This window comes from Gorilla gorilla, chromosome 22, assembly GCF_029281585.2.
Source record: "Gorilla gorilla gorilla isolate KB3781 chromosome 22, NHGRI_mGorGor1-v2.1_pri, whole genome shotgun sequence".
NCBI classification, from domain to species: Eukaryota; Metazoa; Chordata; class Mammalia; order Primates; family Hominidae; genus Gorilla; species Gorilla gorilla.
Genome location: NC_073246.2, coordinates 5,225,624 through 5,241,734, shown reverse-complemented (window position 1 = coordinate 5,241,734; position 16,111 = coordinate 5,225,624).

Sequence of the window (16,111 nt, the reverse complement as noted above, 5' to 3'; positions counted from 1 at the left end):
ATCAAATTTTAAAAAATATATTATGTACTGTACGTAAAATAACAAAGTACACAAAGTATATACTGCATACTGTACATGAAATATCAAACTACACCAAATATATATTATATAATGTACATAAAATATCAAATTTCACCAAATATATATTATATACTGTACATAGAATATCAAACGACACCAAATATATATTATATACTGAACATAAATTATCAAATTTCACCAAATATTTATTATATAGGGTACATAAAATATCAAAGTTCACCAAAAATATATTATACTCTGTACATCAAATATCAAATTTAACCAAATATATATTATGTACTGTACATAAAATATGAAATTTCACCAAATATATATTATATATTGTACATAAAATATCAAACTACACCAAATATATACTATATACAGTACATAGAATATCAAACTACACCAAATATATGTTATATACTGTTCATAAAATATCAAATTTCACCAAAAATATACTATATACTGTACATAAAATAACAAATTTCACGAAATTTATATTATGTACAATACATAAAATATGAAATTTCTTCAAAAATATATCATATACTGTACATAAAATATCAAATTTCACCAAATATATATTATATACTGTACATAGAATATCAAACTACACCAAATACATATTATGTACTGTACATAAAATATCAAATTTCACCAAATATTTATTATATACAGTACATAAAATATCAAAGTACACCAAATATATATTACACACTGTACATCAAATATCAAATTTCACCAAATATATATTTTGTACTGTACATAAAATATCAAAATTCACCTAATATTTAGTAAGTACAGTACATAAAATATCAAACTTCACCAAATATATATTATACACTGTACATCAATTATCAAGTTTCACCAAATATATATTTTGTACTGTACATAAAATATCAAATTTCACCAAATATATATTATATATTGAAGATAAAATATCAAACTACACCAAATATATACTATATACTATACATAAAATATCAAACTACACCAAATATATATTATATACTGTACATAAAATACCAAATTTCACCAAATTTATATTGTGTACTGTACACAAAATATCAAATTTCATCAAATATATATTATATACTGTACATAAAATATCAAATTTCACCAAAAATATAGTATATACTGTACATAAAATGACAAATTTCACCAAATATATATTATGTACAGTTCATAAAATATCAAATTTCACCAAATATATATTATATACTGTACATAAAATATCAAATTTCACCAAATATATATTATATACTGTACATAGAATATCAAAAGACACCAAATACATATTATGTACTGTACATAAAATATCAAATTTAACCAAATATTTATTATATACAGTGCATGAAATATCAAAGAACACCAAATATATATTATACACTGTACATTCAATATCAAATTTCACCAAATATATATTTTGTACTGTACATAAAATAAAAAATTTCACCAAATAATTAGTATGTACAGTACATAATATATCAAATTTCACCAAATATTTATTACATACAGTACATAAAATATCAAAGTTCACCAAATATATATTATACACTGTACATCAAATATCAAATTTCACCAAATATATTTTATGTACTGTACATAAAATATGAAATTTCTCCAAATCTATATTATCTACTATACATAAAATATCAAACTACACCAAATATATATTATATACTGTACATAAAATATTAAAGTTCACGAAATTTATATTGCATACCGTACACAAAATATCAAATTTCATCAAATATATATTACAGACTGTACACAAAATATCAAATTTGACCAAATATATATTAAATACTGTACATAAAATATCAAATTTCACCAAAAATATACTATATACTGTACATAAAATAAGAAATTTCACCAAATATATATTATGTACTGTACTTAAAATATCAAATTTCTTCAAATATATATTATATACTGTACATAGAATATCAAATGACACCAAATATATATTATGTACTGTACATAAAATATCAAATTTCACCAAATGTTTAGCATATACAGTACATAAAATATCAAAGTACACCAAATATATATTTTATACTGTACATAAAATATCAAATTTCACCAAAGATATATTTTATACTGTATATAAAATATCAAATTTCACCAAACATATTCTGTATACTGTACATAAAATATCAAATTTGAACAAATATGTATTATATACCGTACATAAAATATGAAAGTAGAGGAAATATATATTTTATACTGTTCATAAGATATCAAATTTCACCAAACATATATTATACCCTGTACTTAAATTATGAAATTTTACCAAATATGTATTATATACTGTACATAAATTATGGAAGTACACTAAATATATTTTATATACCGTACATAAAATATGAAATTTCACCAAATATAGATAATATACTGTAAATAAAGTATGAAAGAACACTAAAAATATATTATATACTGTACATAAAATACCAAATTTCACCAAATATATAATATACTGTACAAAAAATATCAAATTTCACCAAATATATACTATATACTGAACATAAAGTATCAAATTTCACCAAATGTATATTATATACTGTTCATAAAATATGAAAGAATACTAAATATATATTATATACTGTATATAAAATATCAAAGTACACCAAGTATATATGATATACTGTACGTAAAATATAAAATTTCACCAAATATATATTATATGCTGTACATTAAATATCAAATTTCACTAAATATATATTATATACTGTACATAAAATATCAAATTTCAACAAATATGTATTATATACTGTACATAAAATATCAAATTTCACCATATATATTATATACTGTACATAAAATATCAAATTTCACCAAACATATATTATATACTGTACATAAAATATCAAATTTCAACAAATATATATTATATGGTGTACATAAACTATCAAATTTCACCAAATATATATTATATACTGTACGTAAAATATCATATTTCACCAAATATGTATTACATACTGTACAGAAAATATAAAATTTCACCAAATATATATTAAATACTATGCATAAAATATCAAATTTCACAAAATATTTATTTTATACTGTACATAAAATATCAAATTACACCAAATATATAATAAACTGTACATAAAACATCAAATTTCACAAAACATATTTTAGATACTACACAAAAAATATCAAACTTCACCAAATATATATTATATACAGTACATAAAATATCAAGGTACACCAAATATATATTATACACTGTACATAAAATATCAAATTTCACCAAATATATATTATATACTCTACATAAAATATCAAAGTTCACCAAATATATATTATATACTGTACAGAAAATATCAAAGTAGACCAAATATATACAATATAGTGTACTCAAAATATCAAATTTCACCAAATATATATTATATATCATACATAAAATATCAAACTTCACCAAATATACAATATGCTGTACAAAAAATATCAAATTACAGCAATATGTATTATATACTGTACATAAAATGTGAAAGTATACTAAATATGTATTATATACTGATAATAAAATATCAAATTTCACTTATCTATTATATACCATGCATAAAATATCAAATTTCACCACATATGCATTAAGTAATGTAAATAAAATAGGAAAGTACACCAAATATATATTATACTGTATGTAAAATATCAAATTTCACCAAATATATATTATATGCTGTACATAAAACATCAACTTTCACCAAATATATATTATGCACTGTACATAAAATATGAGAGTACATTGAGTATATATTATATACTGTACATAAAATATGAAAGTACACGAAATATATACTATATACTGTACATAAAATTTCAAATTTCTCCAAATATATATTATATACTGTACATAAAATATCAAATTTCACCAAATATATATTTTATACTGTACATAAAATATCAATTTTCACCAAATATATATTATATACTGTACATAAAACATCAAATTTGAGCAAATATGTATTATTTACCGTAGATAAAATATGAAAGTAGAGGAAATATATATTTTATGCTGTACATAAGATATCAAATTTCACCAAATATATATTATAACCTGTACTTAAATTATGAAATTTTACCAAATATGTATTATATTCCGTACATAGAATATGAAAGTATACTAAATATATATTATATACTGTACATAAAATATGAAATTTCACCGAATATATATTATATACTGTAAATAAAGTATGAAAGAACACTAAAAATATATTATATACTGTACATAAAATACCAAATTTCACCAAATATATAATATACTGTACAAAAAATATCAAATTTCACCAAATATATACTATATACTGAACATGAAGTATCAAATTTCACCAAATATACATTATATACTGTTCATAAAATATGAAAGTATACTAAATATATATTATATACTGTATATAAAATATCAAAGTACACCAAGTATATATTATATACTGTACATAAAATACAAAATTTCACCAAAAATGTACTATACGCTCTACATAAAATATCAAATTTCACTAAATATATATTATATACTGTACATAAAATATTAAATTTCAACAAATATGTATTATATGCTGTTCATAAAATATCAAATTTCACCATATATATTATATACTGTTCATAAAATATCAAATTTCAACAAATATATATTATATACTGTAAGTAAAATATCATATTTCACCAAATATGTATTTCATAGTGTACAGAAAATATCAAATTTCACCAAATATATAAAATACTATCCATAAAATATCAAATTTCACAAAATATTTATAACCATACACAAACTATCAAATTTCACCAAATATATATTATATACCATACATAAAATATCAAACTTCACCAAATATACAATATGCTGTTCATAAAATATCAAATTACAGCAATATGTATTATATACTGTACATAAAATATGAAAGTATACTAAATATATATTATATACTGTTAATAAAATATCGAATTTCACCTAATATCTGTTATATACTGTGCATAAAATATCAAATTTCACCACATATGCATTATATAATGTAAACAAAATAGGAAAGTACACCAAATATATATTATAAGGTATGTAAAATATCAAATTTCTCCAAACATATATTATACACTGTACATAAAACATCAAATTTCACCAGATATATATTATTCACTGTACATAAAATATGAAAGTACATTGAATATATATTACATACTGTACATAAAATATGAAATTACACGGAATATATGCTATATACTGTACATAAAATATCAAATTTCACCAAATATATATTATATACTGTACGTAAAATATCAAATTTGAGCAAATATGTATTATATACCGTATATAAAATATGAAAGCAGAGGAAATATATATTTTATACTGTACATAAGATATCAAATTTCACCAAATATATATTATACCCTGTACTTAAATTATGTAATTTTACCAAATATGTATTATATACCGTACATAAAATATGAAAATACACTAAATATATATTATATACTGTACATAAAATATGAAATTTCACCAAATATATATTATATACTGTAAATAATGTATGAGAGAACACTAAAAATATATTTTATACTGTACATAAAATACCAAATTTCACCAAATATATAATATAATGTACAAAAAATATCAAATTTCACCAAATGTATACTATACACTGAACATAAAGTATCAAATTTCACCAAATATATATTATATACTGTTCATAAAATATGAAAGTATAATAAACATATATTATATACTGTATATAAAATATCAAAGTACACCAACTATATATTATATACTGTACATAAAATAAAAAATTTCACCAAATATATATTATACGCTGGACATAAAATATGAAATTTCACTAAATATATATTATATACTGTACATAAAATATCAAATTTCAACAAATATGTATTATATACTGCAGATAAAATATCAAATTTCACCGTATATATATTATATACTGTACATAAAATACAAAATTTAACCAAAAATATGATATACCGTACATAAAATATCAAATTTCACCAAATACATATTATATACTGTATAAGACATTAAACTGCACTAAATATATATTATAAACTGCACACAAAATATGAAATTTAACCAAATATATATTATATACTGTACATAAAATATCAAATTTCACCAAATATATAATAAACTGTACATAAAATATCAAACTTCACCAAACATATATAATATAGTATACATAAAATATCAAACTTCACCAAATGTATATTATATAATGTATATAAAATATCAAAGTACACCAAATATATATTATATACCATACATAAAATATCATATTTCACCAAATATATATTATATACTGTACATAAAATATCAAATTTTCCAAATATACTTTATACACTCTACATAAAATATCAAAGTTCACCAAATATATATTATTTACTGTACATAAAATATTAAAGTACAACAAATATATACTGTATAGTGTACACAAAATATAAAATTTCAGCTAATATACATTATATTCCGTTCATAAAATATCAAACTTCACCAAATATATAATATGCTATACATAAAATATCAAATTACAGAAATATGTATTATAAGGTGTACATAAAATATGAAAGTATACTATATATATATTATACACTGCCCATAAAATATCAAATTTCACCAAACATCTATTATATATTGTACATAAAACATCAAATTTCACGAAATATATATTATATACTGTACATAAAATATCAAATTTCACCATATATACTATACTGTACATTAAATAGGAAATTTAATATAATATATATTATATACTGTAAATAAAATATCAAATTTCACCAAGTATATATTGTATAGTGTACTTAAATTATGAAAGTACATTGAATATATATTACATAGTGTACATAATATATGAAAGTACCCGAAATATATGCTATATACTGTACATAATATATCAAATTTCACCAAATATATATTATATACTGTACATAAAATATCAAATTTCACCAAATATATTTTATATACTGTTCATAAAATATCAAATTTCACCAAATATATATTTTATACTGTACATAAAATATCAAATTTCACCAAAAATATATTTTTTATACTGTACATAAATATCAAATTTCACCAAATATATATTATATACTGTCCATAAATTATCAAATTTCAGCAAATATGTATTATAAACCGTACATAAAATATGACAGTAGAAGAAATATATATTTTATACTGTACATACGATATCAAATTTCACCTAATATATATTATATAGTGTACTTAAATTATGAAATTTTGCCAAATATGTTTTATATACCGTACATAAAATACGAAAGTACACTAAATATATAATATATACTGTACATAAAATATGAAATTTCACCAAATATATATTATATACTGTAAATAAATTATGAAAGAACATTAAATATATATCATATACTGTATATAAAATACCAAATTTCAACAAACATATAATATACAGTACATAAAATATCAAATTTCACCAAATATATATAATATACTATACGTAAAATATTAAAGTGCACTAAATATATATTATAAACTTTACATAAAATATGAAATTTCACCTAATATATATTATATACTGTACACAAAATATCAAATTTCACCAAATATATATTATGTACTGTACATAAAATAACAAATTTCACCAAAAATGTACCATATACTGTACATAAAATAATAAAATTTCACCAAATATTTATTATATACGGTACATAAAATATCAAATTTCACGAAATATATATTATAAACTGCACAAAAAATATCAAATTTCACCTAACATATATTATATACTATACATAAAATATCAAACTTCACCAAATATATATTATATACTGCTCATTAAATATCAAAGTACACCAAATATATATTATATACTGTACATATAATATCGAATTTCACCAAATATATATTATATACTGTACATAAAATATCAAATTTCACCAAACATACACTATATAGTCTACATAAAATATCAAAGTTCACCAAATATATATTATATACTGTACATAAAATATCAAAATACACTAAATATATACTATACAGTGTACACAAAATTTCAAATTTCACCAAATATAGATTATATACCATACATAAAATATCAAATTTCAAAAAATATATAATATGCAGTTCATAAAATATCAAATTACAGAAATATGTATTATATACTGTACATAAAATATGAAAGTTTACTAAATATATATTATATACTGTTCATAAAATATCAAATTTCAACAAATATCTATTACATGCTGCACATAAAATATCAAAATTCACCAAATATGCATCATATAATGTAAATAAAATATGAAAGTACGCAAAATATATATTATATTCAGTATGTAAAATATCAAATTTCACCAAATATATATTATATACTGTACATAAAATATCATATTTGAAGAAATATTTATTATATACTGTACATAAAATATCAAATTTCTCCAAATATATATTATAAACTGCACACAAAATATCAAATTTCACTAATCATATATTATATACTTTACATAAAATATGAAACTTCACCAAATATATATTATATACTGTACATAAAATATGAAAGTACACCAAATATGTATTATATACTGTATTTAAAATATCAACTTTCACCAAATATATATTATATACTGCACATAAAATATCAAATTTCACCAAATATGCATTATATAATGTAAATAAAATATGAAAGTGCACCAAATATATATTATATACTGTATGTAAAATATCAAATTTCATCAAATATATATTATATACTGTACATAAAATATCAAATTATACTAAATATATATTATATAATGTACATATAATATAAAAGTACACCAAATGTATATTATATACTGTACATAAAGTGGGAAAATACACAAAATACATATTATATACCGTACATAAAATATAAAAGCACTCCAAATGTATATTATATACTATACATTAAATATCAATTTACACTAAATAAATATCATATACTGTTCGTAAAATATAATAGTTCACCATATATATCTTATATACTGCACTTGAAATATGAAAATATTCAAAATATATATTATAAAATGTACATAATATATCAAAGTACACCAAATATATATTATATACTGTATATAAAAAAGGAAAATACACAAGTATATGTTATATACTATACATAAAATATCACAGTTCAGCAAATATATATTATAAACTGTGTATAAAATATCAAATTACACTTAATAAATGTTATATACTGTACATAAAATATAAAGGTACACCAAATATATATTATATACTATACATAAAATATCAAACTTCACCAAATATATATTATATACTGCACATGAAATATCAAAGTACACCAAATATATATTACATACTGTACATAAAATATCGAATTTCACCAAATATATATTATATGCTGTACGTAAAATATCAAATTTCACCAAACATATACTATATACTCTACATAAAATATCAAAGTTCACAAATATATATTATATACTGTACATAAAATATCAAAATACACTAAATATATTCTATATAGTGTACACAAAATTTCAAATTTCACCAAATATATATTATATACCATACATAAAATATCAAATTTCAAAAAATATATAATATGCAGTTCATAAAATATCAAATTACAGAAATAAGTATTATATACTGTACATAAAATATGAAAGTATACTACATATATATTATATTCTGTTCATAAAATATCAAATTTCAACAAATATCTATTATATGCTGCACATAAAATATCAAATTTCACCAAATATGCATCATATAATGTAAATAAAATATGAAAGTACGCCAAATATATATTATATACTGTATGTAAAATATCAAATTTCACCAAATATATATTATATACTGTACATAAAATGTCATATTTCAAGAAATATTTATTATATACTGTACATAAAATATCAAATTTCTCCAAATATATATTATAAACTGTACAAAAAATATCAAATTTCACTAATCATATATTATATACTTTACATAAAATATGAAACTTCACCAAATATATATTATATACTGTACAAAAAATATGAAAGTACACCAAATATGTATTATATACTGTACTTAAAATATCAACTTTCACCAAATATATATTATATACTGCACATAAAATATCAAATTTCACGAAATGTGCAGTATATAATGTAAATAAAATATGAAAGTGCACCAAATATATATTATATACTTTATGCAAAATATCAAATTTCACCAAATATATATTATATACTGTACATAAAATATCAAATTATACTAAATATATATTATATAATGTACATATAATATAAAAGTACACCAAATGTATATTATATACTGTACATAAAATGGGAAAACACGCAAAATACATATTATATACCGTACATAAAATATCAAAGCACTCCAAATGTATATTATATACTACACATAAAATATCAATTTACACTAAATAAATATCATATACTGTTCATAAAAAAAAAGTTCACCAAATATATCTTATATACTGTACTTGAAATATGAAAATATTCAAAATATATATTATAAACTGTACATAATATATCAAAGTACACCAAATATATATTATATACTGTATATAAAAAATGAAAATACACAAATATATGTTATATACTGTACATAAAATATCACAGTTCAGCAAATATATATTATAAACTGTACATAAAATATCAAATTACACTTAATAAATGTTATATACTGTACATAAAATATAAAGGTACACCAAATATATATTATATACTATACATAAAATATGAACATATACGAAATATATATTATATACTCTATGTAAATTATCAATCTACACCAAATGTATATTATGTACTGCACATAAAATATCAAAGGACACCAAATATATATTATATACTGTAAAAAAAATATAAAAAACTCACCAAATATATATTATATACTGTACATAAAATATCAAATTACACCAAGAATACATTATACACTGTACATGAAATATCAAATTACAACAAATATGTATTAAATACTGCGAAAAAAATATAAAATTACAACAAACATATATTAAATACTGCACATAAGATATAAAATTACACCGAATATATATTATACACTGTACATAAAATATCAAAGAACACCAAACATATATTATGTACTGTACATTGAATATGAAAGTACACCAAACATATATTTTATACTGTACATGAAACATCAAAGTACACCAAATAAATATGATATAAGGTACATAAAATATCAACTTATGCTAAATAAATATTATAACCTGTACATAAAATATAAAAGTACAGCAAATATATCTTATATACTGTACATAAAATATAAAAATAAACAAAATATATGTTACATACAGTACACAACTTATCAAAGTACACCCAATATATATTTTATTCTGTACATAAATTATGAAAATATACAAAATATATATTATATACTGTACATAAAATACAAAGTACATCAAATATATATTATAAACTGTACATAAAATATCAAAGTACACCGAATATATATTATTAACTGTACATAAAATGTGAAATTCCTCTTAATAAATATTATATTCTGTACATAAAATATAAAATTACACCAAATAAATATTATATTCTGTACATAAAATATGAAAATATACTAAATGTATATTATATACGGAACATAACATATCAAAGAACACCAAATATATATTATGTACTGTATATAAAACATGAAAATATACAAACATATATTATATACTGTACATACAATATCAAAGTATACCAAATATATAATATCCTGTACATAAAATATGAAAACACACAAAATATATATTATATACTGAAAATAAAATATCAAAGTACACCAAATATGTAGTATAAACTGTACATAAAATATCCAATTATACTAAATAAATCTTATATTCTGTATATAAAATATAAATGTACACCAAATATATATTATCTACTGTACATAAAATATGAATGTAAACAAAATATATATTATATACTGTAAATAAAATATCAAAGTACCACAAATATATATTATAAACTGTACATAAAATATCAAATTACACTAAATAAATATTATATACTGAATATAAAATATAAAAGCACACCAAATATATAATATACACAGTACATTAAATATGAAAATATACAAAATATAGATAGTATACTGTACATAAAATAGCAAAGTACACCAAATATATTATATACTGTACATAAAATATCAAAGCAAACGAAATATATATTGTAGACTGTACATAAAATATCAAAGAACACCAAACACATATTATAAACTGTGTATAAAATATCAAATAAACTAAATAATTATTATATACTGTACATAAAATATAAAAGTACACCAAATATATATTTTATACTGTACATAAAATATGAAAATATACAAAATATATATTATACACTGTACACAAAATATCAAAGTACACCAAATCTATATTATATACTGTACATAAAATATCAATGCACACCCAATATAAATTATATACTGTACATAAAATATCAATGTACACCAAATATACATTATATATGGTACATAAAATAGAAAAAAACTCAATATATTTTATATACTGTATATAAAATATGAAAATATACAAAATATATATTATATACTGTACATAAAATGTCAAACTACACCAAATATATATTATATACTGTACAAATAATATGAAAATACCCAAAATATATATGATATACTGTACATTAAATATAAAAGTACACGAAATATATATTATAAACTGTACATAAAATATGAAATTACACTAAATTAATATATACTGTATATAAAATATAAAATTACACCAAATATATATTATATACTCCACATAAAATAGAAAAACACACAAAATACATATCACATACAGCACATAAAATATCAAGCTACGCCAAATATATATGATATACTGTACATAAAATATCAAATTATATTAAATATATATGAGATACCGTACATATAATGTAGAAGTACACCAAATATACATTATATACTGTACTTAAAATGTGAAAATACACAAAATACCTATTATATGCAGTACATAAAATGTCAAAGTAAAAAAATATATATTACATACCGTACATATAGTATCAAAGCACACCAAATATATATCATATACTGTACATAAAATATCAAATTACACTAAATAAATATCTTATACTGTACATAAAATATGAATGTACACCAAATATATATTATATACTGTACATATTAGATGAAAATATAGAAAATATATATTATTTACTGTACATAAAATATCAATGTGCAGCAAATATATATTATAAACTGTACATAAAATATCAAATTACACTAAATAAATATTATATACTGTAGATAAAATATAAAAGTACACCAAATATATATTATATACTGTACATAAAATATGAAAATATACAAAACATATATTATATACTGGACATAAAATATCAAAGTACACCAAACATATATTATATACTCTATATAAAATATGAATATACACAAAATATGTATTATATACTGTACATAAAATATCAAAGTACACCAAATATATATCATAAACTGTACATAAAATATCAAATTTCACATAATAAATATTATATACTGTACATAAAATATCAAAGTACACCAAAGGTATATTATACACTGTACATAAAATATGAAAATATACAACATATATATAGTATACTGTACATAAAATATCAAAGTATACCAAATATATTATATACTGTACATAAAATATCAAAGCAAACCAAATATATACTGTAGACTCTACATAAAATATCAAAGTAAAACAAACATATATTATAAACTGTACATAAAATATCAAATTAGTCTAAATTATTATATACTGTAGATAAAATATAAAAGTACACCAAAAATATATTATATACTGTACATAAAATATGAAAATATACAAAATATATTTTATTCACTGTACACAAAATATCAAAGTACACCAAATACATATTATATACTGTACATAAAATAGAAATGCACACCAAATATAAATTATATACTGTACATAAAATATCAAAGTACACAAAACATAGATTATATACTGTACATAAAATAGAAAATATACCCAATATATCTTATATACTGTACATAAAATATGAAAATATACAAAATACATATTATGTCCTGTACATAAAATATCAAGCAACACCAAATATATATTCCATACCGTAGAGAAAATACGAAAATATCCAAAATATATATTATATACTGTATATAAAATATCAAAGTACACCAAATATATATTATAAACTGTATATAAAATATCAAATTACACTAAATTAATAATATACTGTGTATAAAATATAAAGTACACCAAATATATATTATATACTCTACATAAAATAGGAAAACTCACAATATACATATCACATACTGCACATAATATATCAAGCTACACCAAATATATATGATATACTGTACATAAAATACCAAATTATATTAAATATATATGATATACTGTACATATAATATACAAGTACACCAAATATATATTATATACTGTACATAAAATTTGAAAACACACAAAATACGTATTAAATACAGTACATAAAATATCAAAGTAAAAAAAATATATTATATACCGTACATATAATATCAAAGCACACCAAATATATATCACATACTGTACATAAAATATCAAATTACACTAAACAAATATCTTATACTGTATATAAAATATTAATGTACACCAAATGTATCTTATATACTGTACATAAAATATCAAAGTACACCAAATATATATTATATACTGTACATAAAATATAAAACTACACCAAATATATCTTATATACCGTACATAAAATGTGAAAATATAAAAAATATATATTACATACCTTACATAAAATATCAAAGTACACCAAATACATATTACATAATGTATATAAAATATGAAAATACACAAAATATAAATTACATAGTGTACATAAAATATCAAAGTTCACCAAATATATATCATAAACTGTACATAAAATACCAAATTACACTAAATAAATATGATGTGTTGTACATACAATATAAAAGTACACCAAATATATCTTATATACTGTACATAAAATATGAAAATATACAAAAGGTATATTATATACTGTACATAAAATATCAAACTACGCCAAATATATATCATAAACTGAACATAAAATATCAAATTACACTAAATAATTATTATATACTGTACATAAAATATAAATGTACACCAAATGTATATTATTCACTTTACATAAAATATGAAAATATACCAAATATATATTATATACTGTACATAAAATATCAAAGTACACCAAATGTATTATATACTGTACATAAAATATCTAAGCACACCAAATGTATATTATAGACCCTACATAAAATATCAAAGTACACCAAATATATATTATAAACTGTAAAAAAATATCAAATTACACTGAAAAAATATTATATACTGTACATAAAATATAAAAGTTTCCCAATTACATATTATATTCTGTACATAAAATATGAAAATATGCAAAATTTATATTATATACTGTACATAAAATACCAAAGAATACCAAATATATAATGTAAACTGTACATAAAATATCAAATTACAATCAATAAATATTATATGCTGTAAATAAAATATAAAAGTTCACCAAATATATCTTAGATATCCTACAGAAAATCTGAAAATATACAGAAGATATAATATATACTGTACATAAAATATCAAAGTACACTGAATATATATTTTATACTGTACATAAAATATGAAAATACCCCAAATATATATTATATGTATACTGTTCATAATATATCAAAGTTTTCCAAATACATATTATAAACTGTACATAAAATATCAAATTACACCAAATAAATATTATACACTGTAAATAAAATATAAAGCTACACCAAAATTATATTATACACTGTACATAAAATATGAACATGTATGAAATATATATTATATACAGTACTTAAAATATCAAAGTACACCAAATATATATTACATACTGTACATAAAATATGAAACTACACAAAATATATGTTATATACACTACAAAAAATATCAAATTTCACCAAATATATATTTTATACTGAACATAAAATATGAAAATATACAAGATATATATTACAAAGTGTAGATAAAATGCCAAAATACACCAAATATGTATTATAACCTGTACATAAAATATCGAATTACAGTAAATAAAT